The sequence below is a fragment of the Cnephaeus nilssonii genome (assembly GCF_951640355.1).
Source record: "Cnephaeus nilssonii genome assembly, chromosome: 3".
Taxonomy (NCBI): domain Eukaryota; kingdom Metazoa; phylum Chordata; class Mammalia; order Chiroptera; family Vespertilionidae; genus Cnephaeus; species Cnephaeus nilssonii.
The window spans coordinates 11,978,332-11,991,881 of NC_137074.1; the positions used below are offsets into that span (position 1 = coordinate 11,978,332).

Sequence of the window (13,550 nt, forward strand, 5' to 3'; positions counted from 1 at the left end):
TTACAGTTGTGAGTACATGAAACAATTTACTCTTGTATTGTTATTTATTAATTGCTAGAGGCTCGGTGCATGAATTCATGCACGGGTGGGGTCCAGCCGGCCCACCCCGATCAGGGCTGAGGGAAGGGGCCACAGGAGGTTGGCTGGCCAGGCCTGTCCCCCGGTCGAACTACCAGTCGAGGGGACAATTTGCATATTAGCCTTTTATTACATAGAATTCTGTTATTTTCCATACGAACAACTGTAGACCTACTTTTGCCCCACCCTGTATATGAGACAACCACACTGCAAATACACTAAATGTCAAAAAGTCTTCTAATAACACATTAAGATAATTAAAACACTATCCACATTCTAACCATAACATTTGCATTATTTTCTTACTATTACAGACAGGTCGTCCTCACTGCTTGCTGATTTTAAATCTATAACAAGACAGAGGCGCCTCTCTCCTCTCCTTAGGCCTTCTTCAGACTGCCAGAGTGAACGCCAGAAAACGCCTTCATTTGCCCTAAAATCTCCTCTGCCTTCTACCTTTCCTTACACTTTCCAAGTATCCTTGTCTCCCAAGGAGGGAAAAAATAGGATTTGGAGTCAGCACTTGTAACGTCTTCAAATCCTGCCTCTGTATATCCCTACAACCATTCTAAGACTGTTTCTCATTTATGAAATGATAATAAAAATAGTTCTAGGTACCGCACAGGGATGTTAACATGAGAGTTAAGGAATATAATTCCTGTAAAAGTCAATCGTAAAGTTCCACTGTCAAAATAAAGATACTTAGAAATACAGTTTATGAAACTGATCCATTTTAAAAGTGAAGTGGTTCTGCCCACCATCCCAGTCAGTGGGAACATGTCTGAGTCATGGTGTCAGGAAGATGTAAATAACTCTGCTACTGTTTTAGGTAAAAGATTATCAGTCTATTGTCCTCTGAAAAGAAACATTTATATGCAACACACTTATGGGTGAGACAGCTTTGCTTTATAAAGGAAGTATTTCTGTATCTCACTTCCAAAATTATTTGTCCTTTATTTTCTACTAATCAGAAATATATTTCCTCAGACAATGTAGCCCACATGATGAAAAAGGCTAGTCTTGATGGTCTCATTGTCACTCAGCAGATCTTGGTATCTCACAGTGAAAGGTAAATAGTTGAATGTATAAAACAGTACAATCGAGAGAGATCCAATGTATTTGTTAAAATAATCAGTACTCTGCCCGGCCTGTGTGACTCAGTGGTTGAGCATTGACCTATGAACCAGGAGGTCACGATTCGATTCCCGGTCAGGGAACATGCCCGGGTTATGGGCTCCATCCCCAGTGAGGGGGATGCAGGAGGCGGCCTATCAATGATTCTCTCTCATCATTGCTGTTTCTATCTCTCTCTCCCCTCTCCCTTCCTCTCTGAAATCAATTATATATATGTATGTATGTGTGTGTATATATATATATATATATATATATATATATATATATATATACATGTATTTAAAAATGAGTACTCTAAATATAAATTCTATTAGGGGGTTCTAGTGCAATCTTTCTTCCACTTGAAAATTAAGAGGTAATGGAATGGGAGGTGAAGTGAAACTCCTTCCTCTAGTGACATCACATTCCCTTCCTAGCGTGTTTGGGGAAAATGCAATCTGGCTTGGAAACAGCTTCTGACATAAATGACTGCATTGATGGCGGGCATGAGCTGCTGACACAGGCGCTAGGCTGCCTCCAATGGGGCAGAGAACTGCCTCTAGTTCCTCCATTCTTTCCCAACATCCACACTCTTCTCTAGAATCCTGACAGCCTTAAGATCTTCAGGGTTAAAGGAACTATAGGAAATTAAATCATATAAAAAACTCATTTGGAACTTGATTTAAGGTATTAATGACATGGATCAGAACATTAAATGAATACTGTATAAAGCATGATTAATTTTGAAATGTGTTTGAGTTGATATGTCCAATGCTGGATACGCCCTTACCCTGTAGGAAGTCTGCAATACGCCCTTACCCTGTAGGAAGTCTGCAAGTATTCTCTTTTGTTATTTACAGGAGCCAGAGCGTTGACCAAAAGGGTTTGATTGAACCAGCTTCCATGAAATAAACAGAGAAAAAAAATTAATGGGAATTTAATCAACTCTCTTTTGCATTTACCTTTTCTTGCCATCAGTACATGAATATAACATGCACTCACCTAATGGTTACTTTTACATTTTAGGAAATGAAATATTAAAGTCCCTTCAAGTGAAATGAACTGAAAGGTCTACACCACATCATGAATAAAAATATAGCTGTTATACTAGTACAGTGGATTTACTAACAAACTCTGCTGTATAACCCGGTGTCTTGGAGTTCCAGTTAATGATAGGGTGTATGTTTGTTTAAGGCATTTTGTTTTTCTACTAGTGTGAAATAGACTGCATGGATTAAAAAGAGGGCTGTTCAAATAAAATTTGGGTTTCTTATACTGCTCACCCTGGTTAAAGTGAAGAGTTTAGGAAAACATATTTCAGATATTTTAAGTAGACTCACTTTGGTCTATTTATTTTTTCTTTAAACCAGTAGACTTTAAGGTGGGACATACAAGAAAACCCAGAGGAGTGAAGAAAGGGAATATTAGAATTTCTGTTCTATATTTATCATGCTCTTCTCTTTTTTGTTTTTATGGGTTTAAAATTTTTTTTATTATGAATAGTTTCAAATATCCACCAAAGTAGAGAGAACAGAACAATAAACCCCAATATTCTGTATTTATTATCGGAATTCAACAGTTATAAAGATTCTGCCACATTTATTTCATATATTCTTTTTGTTGTTGAGGAATTTTTAAGTAAACCCTATACATCAATTTTCTTTACTATTTTAGTAGGTATCAATTCAAACTAAAGACATCTACCAGAAGCTAATTTCATTCACTTGGTATTTATTTATGTATGTTTTGATAATTAATGTATTATATTGGTACAGAAATACATGTATATAATTTATGACCAGAAACTTACGTTCTTTGTATAAGAGGTAGGATATGGATCAAAAAAGTTAGAAGCCAGTGCTGCCAACAGTGATGTTGGAAGATTCCAGCATCTTCAGAAAGCTTTTCTGGAGGAATAGCTCAATAAAGCCGAGATTCTTAGGATGTACCTATGCTAAGCATTTGTTGAATGCTGAACTCTGAGGTGACACCCTTGGAACGAGATGATGAGCCACCTGGATCCAGGGAGAATTTTTCAGGCTAACGACCAGGTATCAAGATCCCACAAGAAGATGCTATGATGACTGGACAGGAATGCCTAGGAGAACCATCTTCGGTTTGAAAATAAAGATCACTTTGTCAGGCCCTGTCCTCTCATCTCTCTATAAACTTTTTCCTGTTATAAGTCATGGACTGCTGTGACATCAACAAGTGTCAAAAAAGATGGGAAAATCTGTAGTTCCCTGCTCCAGAGAGCACCTTTACTATTTTCCAACATCGTGTGCTGTGCTATATCGCAGGTAACTTGTGAGGAGGTACTATTTTTAATCAATGCTTACTAACTCAAGGAAGCTTCAAGGAATCAGAAAAATTCCTCAGCACTCTAAAAGGCAGACCATTCTCCATATTTCCTTGTAACTCTATGAAGGCCACAGTTAATCAGGAAGGAGGGAGTTCTAAGAACAGTAAAATTATGCATTCACTAGGGACTGTTAAATTTACATGTGTCCTGGGATTCTTATTATTAAAAAGTTATGGCCTGGCCAGCATTGCTCAGTGGTTGAGCATTGACTTGTGAACCAGGAGGTCATGGTTTGATTCCCGGTCAGGGCACATGCCTAGGTTGCGGGCTCGGTCCCCAATGTGGGACGTGCAGGAGGCAGCCGATCAATCGTTCTCACATCATTGATGTTTCTATCTCTCTCTCCCTCTCCCTTTCTCTCTGAAATCAGTAAAAAAATATATATTAAAAAAATAAGTTATGTAATTTTATGAAGCCAACAAATAAGTCAACATTACATGCCCAGTTACTCACTTCTATCCATAATAATGAAAACATAATATGCTAATTAGACCAGACAGCCAAACCACCTTTTGGACGTCCTTCTGGACAAAGCCTGGGCTGCAAGGGCCGAGGCAAGCCACCGTGGCTGTGAGGGCCGAGCTCCTTGCACGAATTTTGTGCATTGGGCCTCTAGTTTAACTATAAAGAATCACTAAGTGCTAGGCATTACACTAGGTGCTAGAGACACAAAGGTGTATTGTCTCTGCCCTCAACAAGCTCAAAACACAGAGAGATGCACATGTAAAAAGTGCCATAAAGAACCAGGAACATACCCAAAGCACCAGGATCCAACATGCAGGTGACTGGCTTTGAAGAACAAATGAGTTGGGAAGGCTTCTGAGAAGAGGTAAGGGATTTTGGAGTTAGGCCTTCAGAGAGAAATTGCATTTGGCCACATGGAGCACATTGCAACAAAGACAATAATGTAGAGATGATGGCGGTTGGAGAGGAGAAATATATCGTGGTAAATGGCATAGAGGTTCACTCCCCCCCCTTCCCCCTCCCCCGCCCCTCCCCTCCCCCCCACACACATGGGGCACAAAAACACGTGACTGGTTCTGGGATCAAAAGCATTATATGGAGCCAAAGTATTATGATCTCATGAGTCCAATGAGCTTATGTAGATTTTTTATCATATATTTTTTGACATGCTTGCTGCATGTTTACCTTATTGTATTAAATAATAGACTAATTCATTGAATATTGGATTAAGTAGATTACCGTCTATTTACACTCGAGTTCTTGTTTATGCCATTGTGTCAGTTCTACTTCTGATTAGAATCCCATCCTATTTTAAAGTGTCTCGAGAGCCTTTGTTAGAGCATTAGCACCATTCTCCCTTTTCAAATTTAGCACTTTCCGGTAGTTCACCATGTTCCCTTTTTATTTGTGGCCATTGCTTCTCCCTTGGTCTCCTTTAAAAATAGCCCAGCCTGCACTTGTGTGTCAGTCTCAGCTGGTGCTGGCGCCTCAGCCCGCCCTGTGCATTGGTCCTTACCCCTTCTTTGGCCTTGTCCATTGTGTCTGGGTTGGGATTTTCCCTTCTCAGATTTGGTCAGTTCTGGGAGTGTATTTCCCCCTGTTTTGTTATATCACTTTGTTGCATGACTTATTTTTGGTGGTTTTAACTAGATGGTAACCCCTACTGAATTTTGCCTTAGGGTTTTAAAGGCCTCTAAGATGTCATCATGAGTCCTGCTTGTGAGACCTAGTCTTGGGTTGCCGGTTTATTAGTAGTAAATGTTTGCAGGGAGGCGAAGAATACTACACATAATATGACTTGACTTGTTGAAAGGTGAAGAAAATAAGCAGAGTACATTTTTTATTTTAAATTTTAAAGAAACTATATCATATACGCTGCAACTATATTTCACCGCCCCCTCCCTCCTATTTTTCTGGAACTACATGCAAGAAACCTAAGAGTGGGTTACTTGTGATAGAAGTCGGAGGGCTAGCAAGGAACTGTATTTTTCATTTTATATCCTTTCTGTGCAGTATCAATTACCATGTACATATTTTTAAACATGTAAGTAAAGGCATTTAACAATGATCTATTTTTTGTCTTTGGTTATGTATGTCCATAATAAAGTAGTTACCACGTTTTTCCAGTGTGAGTGACGCTAAAATTAAAAACAGCAGGTGACTGTTGTGACAAAATGAGAGCGAGGAAACGGAAAATGCCTCACACAGAGAAAGGCCCGCAGGCTCGTCTACTCCGTACAAATATAAAGACGAATCTGTCCCAAACTGTCCCTCGGCTAAATCTGGAAAACTCAAACAAAACAAATAAAAACTTGAGAGAAAGGCAAGACTCTAGTTAGGAGCTAAAACTCCTGTCTGTTAAGCTCACAAGCATAGCCGCTCAAGACTTTTTGGGCCAGAGCAGTGGAGAGCAACGAGTGTAGGTCTTGAAACTTTCACAGGACGAAGTCCAGCAGAGTTTTCTGTGTATAAAATGTAAGAACAGCCCGGCCAGTGTGGCTCAGTGGTTGAGCATTGACCTATGAACCAGGAGGTCACAGTTTGATTCCCGGTCAGGGCACATGCAAGAATCAACCAATGAGTGCACAAATATGTGGAACAACAAATCAACTTTTTCCTCTCTCTCTCAAATCCTATATAATAAAAAGCCTAATATGCAAATGGACTGAACGGCAAAACGACCATTTGCTATGATGTGCACTGACCACCAGGGGGCAGATGGTCAATGCAGGAGCTGCCCCCAGCCCGCAGGCCCCAGGCCGGCCAAGGCAGGTGCCAGCAGGGGGCGGGGGGAGGGGGGTGGGCCCGATCGCCCTGCCGGTCACCCCGCAGATCGGCCCTGATCGCTGGCCAGGCCTAGGGACCCTAGCCATGCATAAATTTCATGCACCGGGCCTCTAGTCAATAAATAAAAATTTTAAAAATAAAATAAAATGTAAGAACAATTCAAACTAGAGAACAGTTCTGACCTGCTCACTGGCCTGAAGCCTGAAGGTGCTGAGAGTAGGGTTTTGTGGTCCTGTCAGCAGAAATTCATTTGAGCACACTCATTCTCTCTCTCTCTCTCTCTCTCTCTCTCTCTCTCTCTCATGCATTCACACACTTAATAACACAGATGGCCACTCTTCTCTCCATCAAAGCAAATCATATAACACACCTAAGGGTGCGCCAACACTGGGAAACCCTGAATACCAAAGAAAGACAAACCCAGGAGTGGGAAAGAGAACAAAACTGAGTGAAGATAACAAGAGCTACTGTTTCATGTTTATATGTTGGGAACTGAAGAGAAAGTCAGGAACACGACAACACGATTTTAAAATTCCTCAAATTCCTGATTAATTTAATTCACTACATTTCAAATATAAAACAACTATGTGTGGGTATATGTTTAATTGTACATGTGTGTGCATATATTTCAATAAGCTGTATGAAAATACTTATGAATTGCTGGACCACTTACGGCACCTCTCCCCACTTCAACTGCCCACCCACCCCATCCTGCCCATTCCCCATCTCCCATCCACTCTGTTCTCTTTTTGAAATGCAAATCTGACTCAGATTCAATGCTGAAACGCCTTCAATGGTTTCTCTTTGCCTTCAAGATAAATGCAGAATCCTAACTGTGTCCCACAAGGCCCTCCAGCACCCGGGTGCTGGGCTTTGCCCTCCCCTGTCCTCAGGCCTGGCAGCGAGGAGCTTTCATCCCCTCACACTCCTCAGGCTTGCTCATGCCCTTGGACGTCTGTGAGTGCTGTTGCTGCCAGCAGAACTGGCTCTTTACCTAGCTAGCATATTCTTTTCATAGACAGAGATACCAATGTAGTATATTTAAAGTATAAATAACACTTTAAAAAACACATTTTAAGCCCTCGCTGGTGTGCTCAGTGGTTAGAGCATCAGCCTGTGCATTGAAGGGTCATGGGTTCGATTCCTAGTCAAGGACACATACCTGGGTTGTAGGTTCGATCCCTGGTCCTGGTCAGGGCTCGTGTGGGAGGCAACTTACCAATGTGTCTTTCTCTCTCTCTCTCTCTCCCATCCTTCTTTTCCACTCTCTCTAAAAAATCAATGGGAAAATATCCTATGGTAAGGATTAACAAAACAAAACAAAATAAAACCACATTTTAAAATAAATTCTTAAAATAATAAAATTAAGTAAAATAAGCAACTTAAATGAGTATAATACTTATGAAACAACCCCATTATATGTCTTTGGATATGACTCCCGTAAATGGAGGAAATCCATTAAGTGAGAATGTGAATGTTTAATTACAATGCCCCAAATTTTAACAATAATATCAGTACCAGTTTTCTAAGTGTGCTATATACATGTACACACATTTAATTCTTTCTAAATCACCATAAGAGAAGAAATTTCTTGATGTGTGCTCACCACTGTATGTCCAGGGGTTGAGCACAGTGCCTGGCTAGTCGCAGGTATAAATATATACCTGTTGATTAGATGGGAAGGGGGTGAGGAGGAGTGGAGTGGGTGGAGGAAACATGCTGAGATTATCACCATTACCCATGGGTAAACTGACAGGCATACACACGTACACAAGTCAAATGACCTGTATAAGGTCACACAGCTAGGAAGTGAGCACAGAGTTCAGCATTAGAGTAATGCCTGTGGTCTTGATCTGGCATCTAGAAGGGTTCAGAAACCTGGAGAAGGGCTGTGCATAAATTAATCAAGAGTCCAGAGACGAAACATAATTTTGGAAGGCATTATGGGGGCCAGAGGAGCTTGGCTAAAGAAACCAAGTTCTCCCTTGTCTCAGGACCCCTTGCTTTTTATTAACACAATTTGTCCCAAGGCAAGGTGGGGATATACACATTAAAGGCCAGGGTTTGGTACACAGCATCCATTGTCAGATTGGAAGAATTACCTCCCGCTGTTCAGGTGTTTGGCCAGGAGGAGGCAATAACATGTAGATTAAAATGCCCTTAGCTGTCTGGCAGTAAATAATCAATTTATGTATCCATTTCAGGTTTGGGGAAATGCCTTTAGCCATTCCCAACAGGCGATAACATATGTGACTCAGCCCTTGTTGAGTCCCCAAGTTCCATCAAACTGGTATATAAACCTATGACTTATAACTTAGAGGTAAAAGTTACCATTGCTCCATGGGATCTAGAATATTCTTGGCCACAATACTGATGACACAGTGGCTATGCATATCCTCATTTGGGTTGGTGTGGTAGGCAGAATAATGGTCCCTCAAAGATGTCCACATCTTACTCTCAGGAACCTGTAAGTATGTTACCTTACATTGTAAGCAGGAATCAGGGCTGTAGACAGAGTTAAAGTTGCTAACAGCTGACCTGAGATGAGCAGACTATCCAGGATGACCTTGGTGGGCCCATGTAACTACCAAGGGTCCTTCTGGAAGAGGGAGGCGGAAGAGAGAGAACCAGGGGCATGGAGCCTGGCATTGCTGGCTTTGAGTCTGGAGGAATAGGGCCATGAACAGGTGGCCACAAGAATCTGGAAGAGCACTAAAAGTCTCTCTAGAGCCTCCAGAAGAAACGCTGCCCTTCCCATACCTTGATGTTAGCCTATTTTGGACTTCTGACCTCTAGACCTTTAAGATAATAAATTTGTGTTGTAGTAAATTTTTTAAAATATATTTTTTATTGATTTCAGAGAGGAAGGAGGAGGGAGAGAGAGATAGAAACATCCATGATGAGAGAGAATCAGGGATCGGCTGCCTCCCACAAGTCCCCCACTGGGGATTGAGCCCACAACCTGGGCATGTGCCCTTGACCAGAATCAAACCTGGGACCTTTCAGTTCGCAGGCCAATGCTCTACCCACTGAGCCAAACCCCACTAGGGCTGTAGTAAATGTTTAATAATTTGTTACTACAGTGATAAGAAACTAATACAGCTGGGTTGTTTTTCTGAGTTCTTGCCTGGTTAGCAGTAACACCTTCCAAGAAAACATTGCCTAGCTTTAAGTTGTTTAAAGTTTTGCCACAAAAAGCACTTGACTCCAATTCTGAGTCTCCCTTTCCATCCTCACCCTCATCTTCCTCAAAACATCAATCTGGCAGTACAACTCTACCGAAGTACTGGCTCATAATTATTGCCCTTATTTGCTGTGAGATGAGAAGAATTGATATTTTAAATGATGGCCTTTACTGTCTTCTGCGGGGCTGTCTTCAACAAGGCAAGGCTGCTTGCCAACAAGAGAAGCTGCCTCTTGTGTCTATGGCCCAACACATCTTCTCCACCCAAAAGGCCCCCAGGAGAGAACCAAAGCGATGGAAACCGTGGGTAGGGCAAGCACATGTAAATTCACATGGGCTCCTCTCATTAAACCACTCATGTGGAGGAATAATGAGTCTTCTCAGCCTTAGGAAACTCCAGGTCCTATTTATGCTGATGTTTTTTGTTTTGCCATTTTAAAAAAAAGTTTTTATTGATTTTAGAGGGAGAGGAAGGGAGAGGGAAGGGGAGAGAGAGAGAAACATTGATGTGAAAGAGAAACAGCGATTGGTTGCCTCCACACATACCCCGACCAGGGATCAAATCTACAACTGCAACCTAGGTATGTGCCCTGACTGGGAATCGAACTGGTGACCTTTCAGTGCACGGGATGACATTAAAACCAACTGAGCCACACTGGCCAGGACTTGACTTTTTTAAAAGGTCATTTCTGTTGCAGTCTGGAAATGGTTATCGGGTCTACCAGCAAGCCCAATTTGACCTTTATGTTCATCAGATAAGATGTCCATGGCAGGATGGAACCAGTTCTCTTCAGCAAACTCACTATAAAGCTTTGTTCTAAACAATGTTTACAGGGGGCAGAACTCTCCTAGTGGCTATTTTGGGTCAGTTCCACCACAGAGGAGGAACCTTGTAATTTTACAGAAGAGCCAGACTCCCGCCCACCCTCACCCCACAGTCCTTATCAGCTGATGAGAGATTACAGATGAGTCAGGCCAAGTTGACTGGCTTAGGTTCCAGTCCACTCGGAGGACCAGCTGCTGCCAGTCATGCGGAGTCAAGAACAGCACACTGCTCTCATGCTCATTCAACTCCTTGGCTTTGAAAGATACCAGAATGCATGGACATCTCCTCCCCTGTCCCCCTATCCCTCATACTAAACATTCACTTCTTTTGTTTTTTTGAGGTATCAGCTTAAATATCACCTTAGAGAAAACTGATACCCCACCTACTTAGGGCTTCATGATTTAGAATATAATCGTTAATTTCCTCCCATTTCTTTCACCCACTCTAACTCATCCCCAGATCAACACACATATATTTATACCAGACACTTCGCTCAGCCCTGGACCTCCAGTGGTGAGCAAACATCAAGAAATTCTCTTCCATTTTAGTGAGAAATAAAAATATCATTCAACTAAACACACAAATAAATGTCCATATATCAATAGATACACTGAAAGCATAGTTTAAATAACAGTAGCAAGAACAAAAATAATCTTCCAGACTACAGAGGAAGACAAACAGAAATAAAAAATGGAATAAGCATGGTATCATACACGATAAGATTGAGACAGAAGAGTGGTACAGTTATATTTGGATGTATGTTAAAAATATAAGTATGTAATTAGAACATAAGAAAGCCACTAGTTCCACTAAATCTACTCCACTCTATTCTGGAATAAAGATGGCAAGAGGGTTAAGCACTCAGATAGAAAGATAAGAAGTCCAGCTATCCATAAAAAAAATTCTCAGGTCTTTAAATTCCAGTTCTATCTCTTTCCAGCCTCGATAAGTGGGCTTAGACAAGCAAGCTAGCTTTCCTGAGCCTTGGGGTCACTATGTGTATAAATTATACGTTCCTTCTCATGCGTTTGTTGAGACCTTAACAAGAGATATACAAGAAAGTCCTTAGAAAAGTGTCTGACATACATGGGAGCCTTCAACACACTGTTTCTGGATCTGGACACGAGTGGATAGGTCACAAATAGGATTGTAGAGTGAAACAGCCCTGAAAAACATCCCTGTTTTCCAACAACACCCTGCTAGCCATGAGCATGCCTCCTGCCCAGATTTCGGTTTCTAATACCATTTGACAATGAAAGAAACCAGGGATTCTTTGGCGTTATGGCTGATTCTGGGACCCACGCAGAAAATACACAAGATCAGTGTGGAATACTTTGTGATGCGAGAAAGAAAAGTAATGTGAAAAATGTGTGTGTGTGTGTGTGTGTGTGTGTGTGTGTGTGTGTGTGTATGTGGTGGGGATATGTCAAAGGGACATAAGGAACCAACTGAAAAAACTCAATGGCCAAAGCTGAAATAACCTGAGCACTAAAATAAATAAAATAGTATTGGACTATAATCCAAAGTGTAAAATAAATGTTCATGAGTGCATACTGATATAAAAATGAATGAATAAATGAATGACTGAATGTGGGAGGGATAGACACATCTCCCAAGGAGAAGTCCAATCATTTATGGAGATACTCCATCCTCAAGGATGTGGAGCATAACTCTTCTTCCTTAAAGTGTGATTTGTACCTAATGACTTTCCTTAAAAAAAAAAAAAAACAGTGTGAAAGGGAAAAAAAGAGATAACTGTGGACAAACCAGATATATATTACCTCATCCAGGTAATGAAGGTTAACAATAACAATAAGTCATATTCATAGTATAGGATGTCCCAAAAAATGTATACACACGTTTGTTTTTGATAGCTCAATTGATGTTTCTTTCTTTTCAGATTTAACCCATGGAATGAATAATTATTCAAAATGCGTATATATTTTTTTTTAGGACACCCTGTATGTACCCTTAGGGTAATATGATGAAAATGCCACTTTACATCTGCGACCTTCCTCCAAAACAACACCACCAAAAACCCCCACAACCATTAAGTCTAGTTATAAGAAAAACAACAGAGAAATACCAATGGGGGGACATTCTACAAAATACTTCACATAAGAAACAAGGGAAGTCTTAGACTGTCACAGCTGAGAGGAGCTAAGGAAACATGACTATTGCATGTAATGTGGTATCCTGGATGAAATCCTGGAACAACAACAACAAAAAGACATTAGGTAAGAATATAGGAAATCTAGGTGTGCACTTTAGCTAATAATAATATATTAATACTGGTTCATTAATTGTGACAGATGTATCATACTAATGTAAACTGTTAACAATAGGGGAAAGTGGGTGTCGTATAATAGGAATTCTCTATACTATCTTAGCAATTTCTCTTTAAACCTAAATTGTTATAAATGTTAAAAGCGTATTTTAAAAAGACAAAGAAAAAAAGACATTCTTGCAATGCCAGGCCTTTGGGCATCCCAGGAACAAGATAGAAAAGACCGCCCCCCCTCCCCCCGCCCCCCCTCCCCCGCCTTACTTACACATTCATTCCCTATAGGAATCAGGGATTCAAGGAGCCAAAGTGTTAGATTTACCCAAAACTTGAGGAGGAGGTTACCCGGCTCATCCATCCAAGCCTGTGTTGGTTGTTCCTTGGCTACAACTTCAAACTTGGGGTGTACCGTTTCTACTCTGATGACTGAAGAAGAATAGCACACTAACACCGTTTTCTCTGATGTTAACTAGTGACAATTCTACACTGAAGTCACAGTCTGTTTTATTTGAAATGTAGGATGGTCACCGAATACACAACTTTCTCAGCAGTTTCGTTACAAGTCCTCCAGCCTGACTCTTTGTTGCCTTTCAGCATTCGTGCATTTTGTTTCTCTGTGTGTTCCAAGTAACACCGCTTGACACTGCAAAATTACATACTGGTTTTATTGTGAAGCTTGGCTTCCCCGGTGTGATTTTCTATCCTATAGGTGAGCATGGGCCCCGTTACTGAGACCGCCTGCACCTTCTGCCTCACTAAGGGCCAAAGCTCCCATCACACTCAGCTGAGCAACACCCACTCGGGCACTAAGAGCGTGAGAAACAGTCATCGCATTATGGTATTAGACGCTCATCTGGCAGGTTATTTGAAATAGTCTATTACCAGAACTTGAATAACTTATTCTATTTAAAAAAAAAGAAGAAAAGGAAGAGAAAAATGACCAAAAGGAACC

The 13,550-nt window shown here is 40.9% G+C and overlaps 1 protein-coding gene across 3 annotated transcripts in view; it reads right to left on the reverse strand.

The window, feature by feature from the left end:
• JAM2 (junctional adhesion molecule 2) overlaps positions 1–13,550 on the reverse strand; it is a 53,663-nt gene that overhangs the window by 39,032 nt on the left and 1,081 nt on the right. The window lies entirely within an intron of this gene.